Genomic DNA, 7077 nt, shown 5'->3' on the forward strand with positions numbered 1-7077 from the left:
TAAAGATTCATTTTTGCATCCAGATTTCTTTCATCAAGCAAGAAGAGGATGTCAAGATCTCCACAAAAGCAGATCACGGGGAAAAAAAAGCAAGTCTCATACTGAGCTGCAGAACATCAGAAAACACTTAAAGATGTTAAGACTCAAATAATTATGTAGCAAAAGCTTTTACATAATTTGTGTCACCACACTTAAATCTAAGAAAAACTTCAAGGGCCTCAAATATTTAAGATGCATTTGCCAGAGTGTTGGAACCCGGATAAAACTCTCAGGGAAGAGAAGAATAAGTGGTCCGATCACCAACCCAAGGCAAATTCCACCAGGGGAAAAAATTTGAAGTCACATATTCAGGCTTTGCTGCATGCTAAAATTTAACAGAGTAGGACACTCTTTGCCTGTGCTGGCAGCAGTCTTCCCATGCATTTCAAAACTAATGTGAACTTCTGGTCAGAACAAGAAATGTGAAACTTCAACATTAGCCTCACACTATGGTGTATGTATTTGCATTTCACAAATGCAGGAGAAATTCCCACTAATGCAGCCTTTGCTGAAGTTCATTATCTTACAGGGTTCCTGCAGATGTTGATGCTGTTGTAATGAAAGTCAAGATGGGAGCTCTGCTGCCGGCTCAAGTCCACTGAACTTCTGCAAGATTTGAGGCTGTGCATGTCCTGAACTGCCTGGGGAGATGAAAGCCAGCCAGGACCAGCACTGCCACCTCTAATTATCCTGAGTAATACCATTCCATAGGAATCATTCACCCTTTGGCAGCAGAGCCTACAGATCACTGGTGGCTAAACCCAGCCCATTTTAGTGGCAAATGCTCTCCATGCTCACCCTCTGCTCAGGAGAGAATGTCATCCTCCCTTTGGGTTTGGGAGCAAGACATTCATTCTCACAGACCTTACAAGAACCATTAAATAATTTTCCTTGTCTGGGCAGGCTTGGTGCCTTTCTCCCCATCAAATCCCCCTGCAAGTGACCCTTTCCACTCTTTCAACATGAAGGATAAAGGAAAGAGAGACTAGCACAAAAATAAGAATAGACCCTCAAACCGAAAGTATGTGGGTTTCATTCTGAAGAAATTACTCTGAAATTCCATGTTTCTTGCTGTGTAAATGTTGTCACCTCAAAAATGCTCTCAAGGTAAAGAACAAAATAAAAAAGACAGAAAGATCCAGCAATTCAACTCCAACTGGTTTTATGCAGGCACATTTTACTCCAAGGTCAGATTCAGCACTAATAGAAGCTGGAACAGCCTCTGGCAACTGCAGTTATTAAAGCTGAGGGACAAATGTTCACCCTCCTTTGGCAAGAAGAGGTGTCCTGTTTTTGAGGAAAACCTGTATCTGCTGAAATCCATGCAGTGTCAGAACTTCAGGGCATGTGCTCAAAATGGAAATCTTCATTCTCTTCCCATATTGCCAGGGTCTGGCACAAAGCCTGAATCATTAGGGAGACAGCTCTTCAAGGAACAAGAGAACAGGTTGGTAAAAGAGCCCTTTTACTGCAAAAGATACTGGAACTGAACCTGGCCAGGCCACTGAACACTGCCCAGCTGCAGTTTTCTCATGGTAATACCAGAGCTCCTACTCAAAGGCAAAAACTCCTCTCTTTATTGCAGTTCCAATCAGCAGGAACGTGATCAGTTCCTTTCCCAGCATGAGCTGTCTCTCCCCACATCTGTTGCTTCTCCCAGCCCCCAGCCAAAGAGAGAAAAAAGGAAAAATATTTTATTAAAGAAAACAAACCCAAAGCTGTGCAACTGCTGTTTTAGCCCCACCGGAGGAGCTTTTGTCTAGTTTTACAGGGCCTAACATGTGTTCGATCAAGATCAATTTCTGAGAAGATCTAGATGGAAAACAATCAGGTGTTATCAACAGTATCACTGGAGCAACATCAAAGCCTTGCCTTAGTGCATGAGCTTTGATGCACCCCAGCTGCTCCAGACAGAGCCAAAAGAAAAACTCCAGGATCTGACAGAGGTTGTGAGACACCTTGTAAAGAGGGAGAAAATTAGCCAAGCAGGTGCTTGATATGGAATATTTCTAGAAACTCCTGTCTCAGAACTGAGATATGTAAGAACAGTAAAAATAAGAAAAAAAAATTAAATTAAGGATGCATTCTGTAAAAAATATTTTTGTAATACTAAAATAGCCCCAAACAAGGATTCTGGAGATGGTTTGTCCCACAGCTGTTTGTAAGGAAGTGCTCCACACAGACCCTGGCACTAATCCCTGCTGGACACAGGATTATGCCCATGGCTGGAGCTGATTTAGAAGAAACACAGATCTGCTGTAATGACTGAGAGGAAACTCATACAAATTGAAACTGCTCATGAACTAGGACTTCATGCAGGGGTCACAGGCTCTGCTAATTAGATTTAGCCACAATTAACACTGCCCTGACAGCTGCCAAGTTCTAAGACTCAGTTTGACAACAGGGCTGTCCCGATCCTTCTCCCATCTTTAAACAGTCCAGGTTATCTGACACTTTATGTCACTGTTCTACCTAGAGACAGAGGGAGTGGGCAGGGACAGTGAGGCATCAGACAGCTCTAATGGCTTGGTGGCCAGATGCAGAAAAACAAGCAGCTTTTATTTCACCTGCCTCTTTTTGGGCATGTGAAACTTTTGTGTGGAAAAGGTTAAGAATGTTGTTTGACAGTCTGCTGATATCACAGGAGATCCATCCTAAGTATGGAGGGAGACTTCCAATCAATGCTCAAGGCCCACTTAGTGATAAGACATCTTTCAGAGCTGAGCAACACATCTCACTCTGCCATGTGTCTTCCATCTGAGTAGCTTAGGCTATGCAGCAGATTTAATCAGCTCCAGCTGGGACATTTCCTGTCTCCCCACAAGCTGCATTAACCCCTTCTTTCTTTCTACTATTCAGAGGATCTTAGAACATAGATAGTTCTCCCAAGCATCCCATAAACAACATTACCTCTTGTTCCCACCATTTTGAACATTTCCAGTATCATTCGTGGCTCACACAGCACAGGTTTAATCCTGGCACTGTGTAGAGTTGGGCAACTATAGGTGTCTGATCCAAGATGAAGTGGACTAGAAGAGAATCTTCCCTGCAAATCACTTAAATACTGCACATTCCTTTTTAAAGATGGCCTTATTTTTCTGGACTTATATTCAAGTATGTTTTTCGTATTAGATGTCCCTTTTTTTCTCTCTAAGATACATCCCCAGCAACAGAACTAGCCTTAGTCACAAGCTCTACCCTTCATTTACATCTGCTATATGTTTCTAGGGCCCAGTACTCCAAAAATGTTTGCAGGACAGGCCACCAGAGAAGTAGGCATACACTTCCTGCAATAACAAGCCAAAAAACAAAGCAGGGCATCATCATCACCTCTCTGCTCCCAAGGCACATGTTACAGGTGGCATCCCTGTGAAGCTGGTCCAGTCAAATCACACAGAGAATTCACAGGACAGGTATCCACATGAAGCAGTGCATCACCTTTCCCAAAGCCAGTATATCTTAAGAGCCCATCTGGCTTCAGGACTGATATTTACAAGCTGTGCCACTCACTCTGTGACCTCCCTATGACCACTAATTCCTTCCTATTCTTACTATCAACTCTTTCCCAACATGCATTTGCCAGATTTCCCCCAAGCCGACAGGATATACAGAAGCAGTAATCAACTCCAGGTGAGATGCCTCCTGCTTCCTAAAGCCTGCCTTGGCTGCCCTGGTATTTGTCCCAGGGTTTATGCACGCACCAGGGCAGCACAAACCCCATGACGCATTCCAACATCTCCAGCGGCTCCGCAGCCATGCCGACACCCTAGAGCCTGCAGAGGACCGCATTTTAAAATAAACACAACTTTGCTTACACTGTATCCTGATCTTTCACCAAGGGCTTGGGCTCTGCCCAGGAGGCAGACACACAGACTCAGCTGGGCAGAGAGATGGGCTTGTGGCTGAGGCCCTGGTCTGGGAGTTGACACAGCTGGGACTGCACCCTGCTCCCTACTCACATCTTCCTCCGTGACCTTGGACAAGTTGCTGGTTCCTCTGGGCCTCAGTTTTCTCTTCTTCAAAATGTGATGCAGATTTCTCGGTGCACTTTTCCTGTAGGGACTGACCAGGAATTTAAGTCAAAATGGGACTTCTAAATTGCATTTTAACCACAGTCCCCTACTTTTAAACTGGCATTAACTAATGTAGATCCTCTGGCCTAGACATTATAACTTAGATGGATGATGTTGCTGCTAGAAGGGAATCTGCCTTGGAGGAGAGGACTAGAACTCCAAATTTAATTAATTAATTATGTGGCAAAAAACAATATCCAAGAAAATTCAGTAAGTGCAATATCTTTGCACCGAAGGGGGAATACTCATTTATAGCTAGAAGAAGAGGTAAGGACTATGCTGAAGTGCTGGCTGCATGAAGAGAACCGGGCTTTTGAATAAATAAAGCTGTAACCATCATCCTGGAACACATAACCAGAAGTAAAAACTGTGAGGCAAATGAAGTGCCCACTCCATTCAGCTTTTGCAAGACCTCAGCTGAATAATTACACCCTGATTTGGACCATTTAGAGAAATTCCAGAGAAGAGTCATGGGATTGGTCTGAAGTTCAGAAATCATAAGCTGCCAAAAAGGACTGAGAAACTGAGGTTGCTTTAAGGGAAGAGAAATGGACTGCTGAAAAAAGGAAAAAAAATTAATCCACGGTGGTCAGAACAAATAGAAATATGATTAAGTTACACATATTCAGGAAAAGATTTGGAGTAAAGGAGTAGTGAAGCACAAGAATGCTTTTCTTGGACAGAACATCCACCATTAGGAGAATTAGGGACAGGTTAAAAAAAAATCTGTAAGGAGTGATATAGGTGGGTTTGATCCTGCTCAGTCAGAGGATACCCTAGAAGAACTGCATCCCTCTCAGCTGCAATCTCTTAATTATTCTTTCATTTCTGAAGAGATTGGTCACCAATGGAGTCCACACCACGAACACATTCATAAAATGGATATACCTGAAACTTCTCGGGGTTTGAGTTTCGTCAAGTCTGCTTCCAGACCTCCAAACCTCCTCAGTTTTGAGGAGGAGTGTCACCACAGCGTGCTCAATATGGGTGTATGTTCAAAAAAATATATTTTGCCTTTCAAGCACCCTTGGTCAGTGAGATATGTATGTAATAAAAGATGATTTGAGGGGTCCATCATATCCACAGGCATGCCCAGCACCTTTATTTTTCAAGGTCACATTAAATGTTTTGCCTTAGTGACCTCATGGTAAAAAAACACTGCAGAAATTTGGTTTCATTCAGAACTGGATGATGGAAAAGACATAGAAGGAGACACTGAATAGTGATTTTGTAACACCTTTAACAGAAGTTTTCCAGAAAATCAAAACTCTGTTTATTTCAGGAAAATCTAAGACCTACAACACAGAGGTTGGACAATTTCATTGTGCTACCAACATTGAAAGACTACAACTCAAAAAAACAAAAGACTGCATATAGTTGGATCCAAGGAGGCAAATCTGGGCAAAGAGCTTGAAATTTTTTACAAGGACAGTCATTGATCTGAATATACAAATCCCTTGCTAGGTTTTAATACCTAGTAAATCCCCTAGGTGTGAATTTTGAAAGGTAAATACATAAATAACCATAGCCCCTTTACTAAATTAGTGAAAGAGGGATGTCTACATAGTTTTAGAACAGGGAAATATTTTTCAAGCACCAAACCCAACAACTTCTCTCATTCAGCAAGTGGGGGGAAATAGGGACAAATGTCATTAATTGTGCACTGCTGCACTGCAAGTCCAGTGCCATGGAATAAAACCTTTCAAGGCAGGTGTGTTATGGAAGGAGAGAAGAGATGGTTGCCTCTGCAAATACTTGAAGCAGGGGTATTTATAAAGAGACAAACCACACCCCCACACCTAGGTTAACATAACTGCAGACAATCACTCTACAGCCTGGAGAAAATTTGAGTTGGGGGGCTGAAAATCTGGTTATCGCTCATATGGCATTTACATTCTTCCTATCAGTGACCCACTCTGACATTTAGATACTCTTACACATCTTAGGAATATATTGGAGAAATTGTTAAATTGTGCCAGGGCAGCATGTGATCTTTGAACAAGTCCTGAGAACATGTCTGGCTGCACAAAGTGCTTGAAGCAACAGAGTAAACCCTGTGAAAAACTAGCAGGAAAGAGAGTGTGTGGAATGCTCCCTTTTCCACCAAGAGGGTCTTCCACACACACACTGAGAAATGAACTCTCACAATTAACAGGCACAGTCTCATTGCTGAACAACCACTGCTCTCTCATTGTAACACTCCCAGCTTCCGCCTCTGCTCCAGCCTCATCCAGAATTTTTAGACTCCCCCAACAGAAGGAGAAACCCTCCCTTCATACCCCCTGCAAGGCTCAGCAGTAGCAGGGAAAGCATTTCCTGCATTGTTGCTGCTAAACCCAGACTGCAGCAGAATCACCTCACTGCACAAACACTGCCTCAGCATCTTAACCAGTTTCCACATCAGTTCAGTGAGAGACCACTGTGTTTCAATTGAAATAGAATAACCAAGATGACACTTTGACTACATTATTAATGCCACTGCGAATATTCCACAAGGAATCCAGAACAAAACTGAATCACACACTGATATATCTCAACAGCTATAGCTATATAGAGAGCAGTCATATTTGTAAAGCACCAACATGATGACTTGTAGAGAAATAGTCCTTCTAAATTCCAGTAGAAGATAAAGTACATATTTGAGAAGCAAGCAGAAGATCAGAAAGACAATGAAAACAGTGTAACGCTCAAAGTAAACTAAGGAAAAAGGAGCAAGCATTCTTTTCTCAGGGCATCATAAATAACCACCCTTTTGGTGTGCTTCCCCATTTGAAAGAAACAAACATTTTAAAGTTGTAAAAGCACAAACCAACCCTGCAACTAAAGAGGGGCCTGTGGTGCAAAGATTTGGATTGGGACTTCTCTCAATACAGAAGTTCAGGCAAGCTTGAACATTTGGGGATCGTTTTTATTTATGTGTTTTTTTCCTTGCCCTGATCTTCAGTTCCCTGGAAGGTGAAGAGAG

This window comes from Cinclus cinclus, chromosome 3, assembly GCF_963662255.1.
Source record: "Cinclus cinclus chromosome 3, bCinCin1.1, whole genome shotgun sequence".
Classification (NCBI taxonomy): Eukaryota; Metazoa; Chordata; class Aves; order Passeriformes; family Cinclidae; genus Cinclus; species Cinclus cinclus.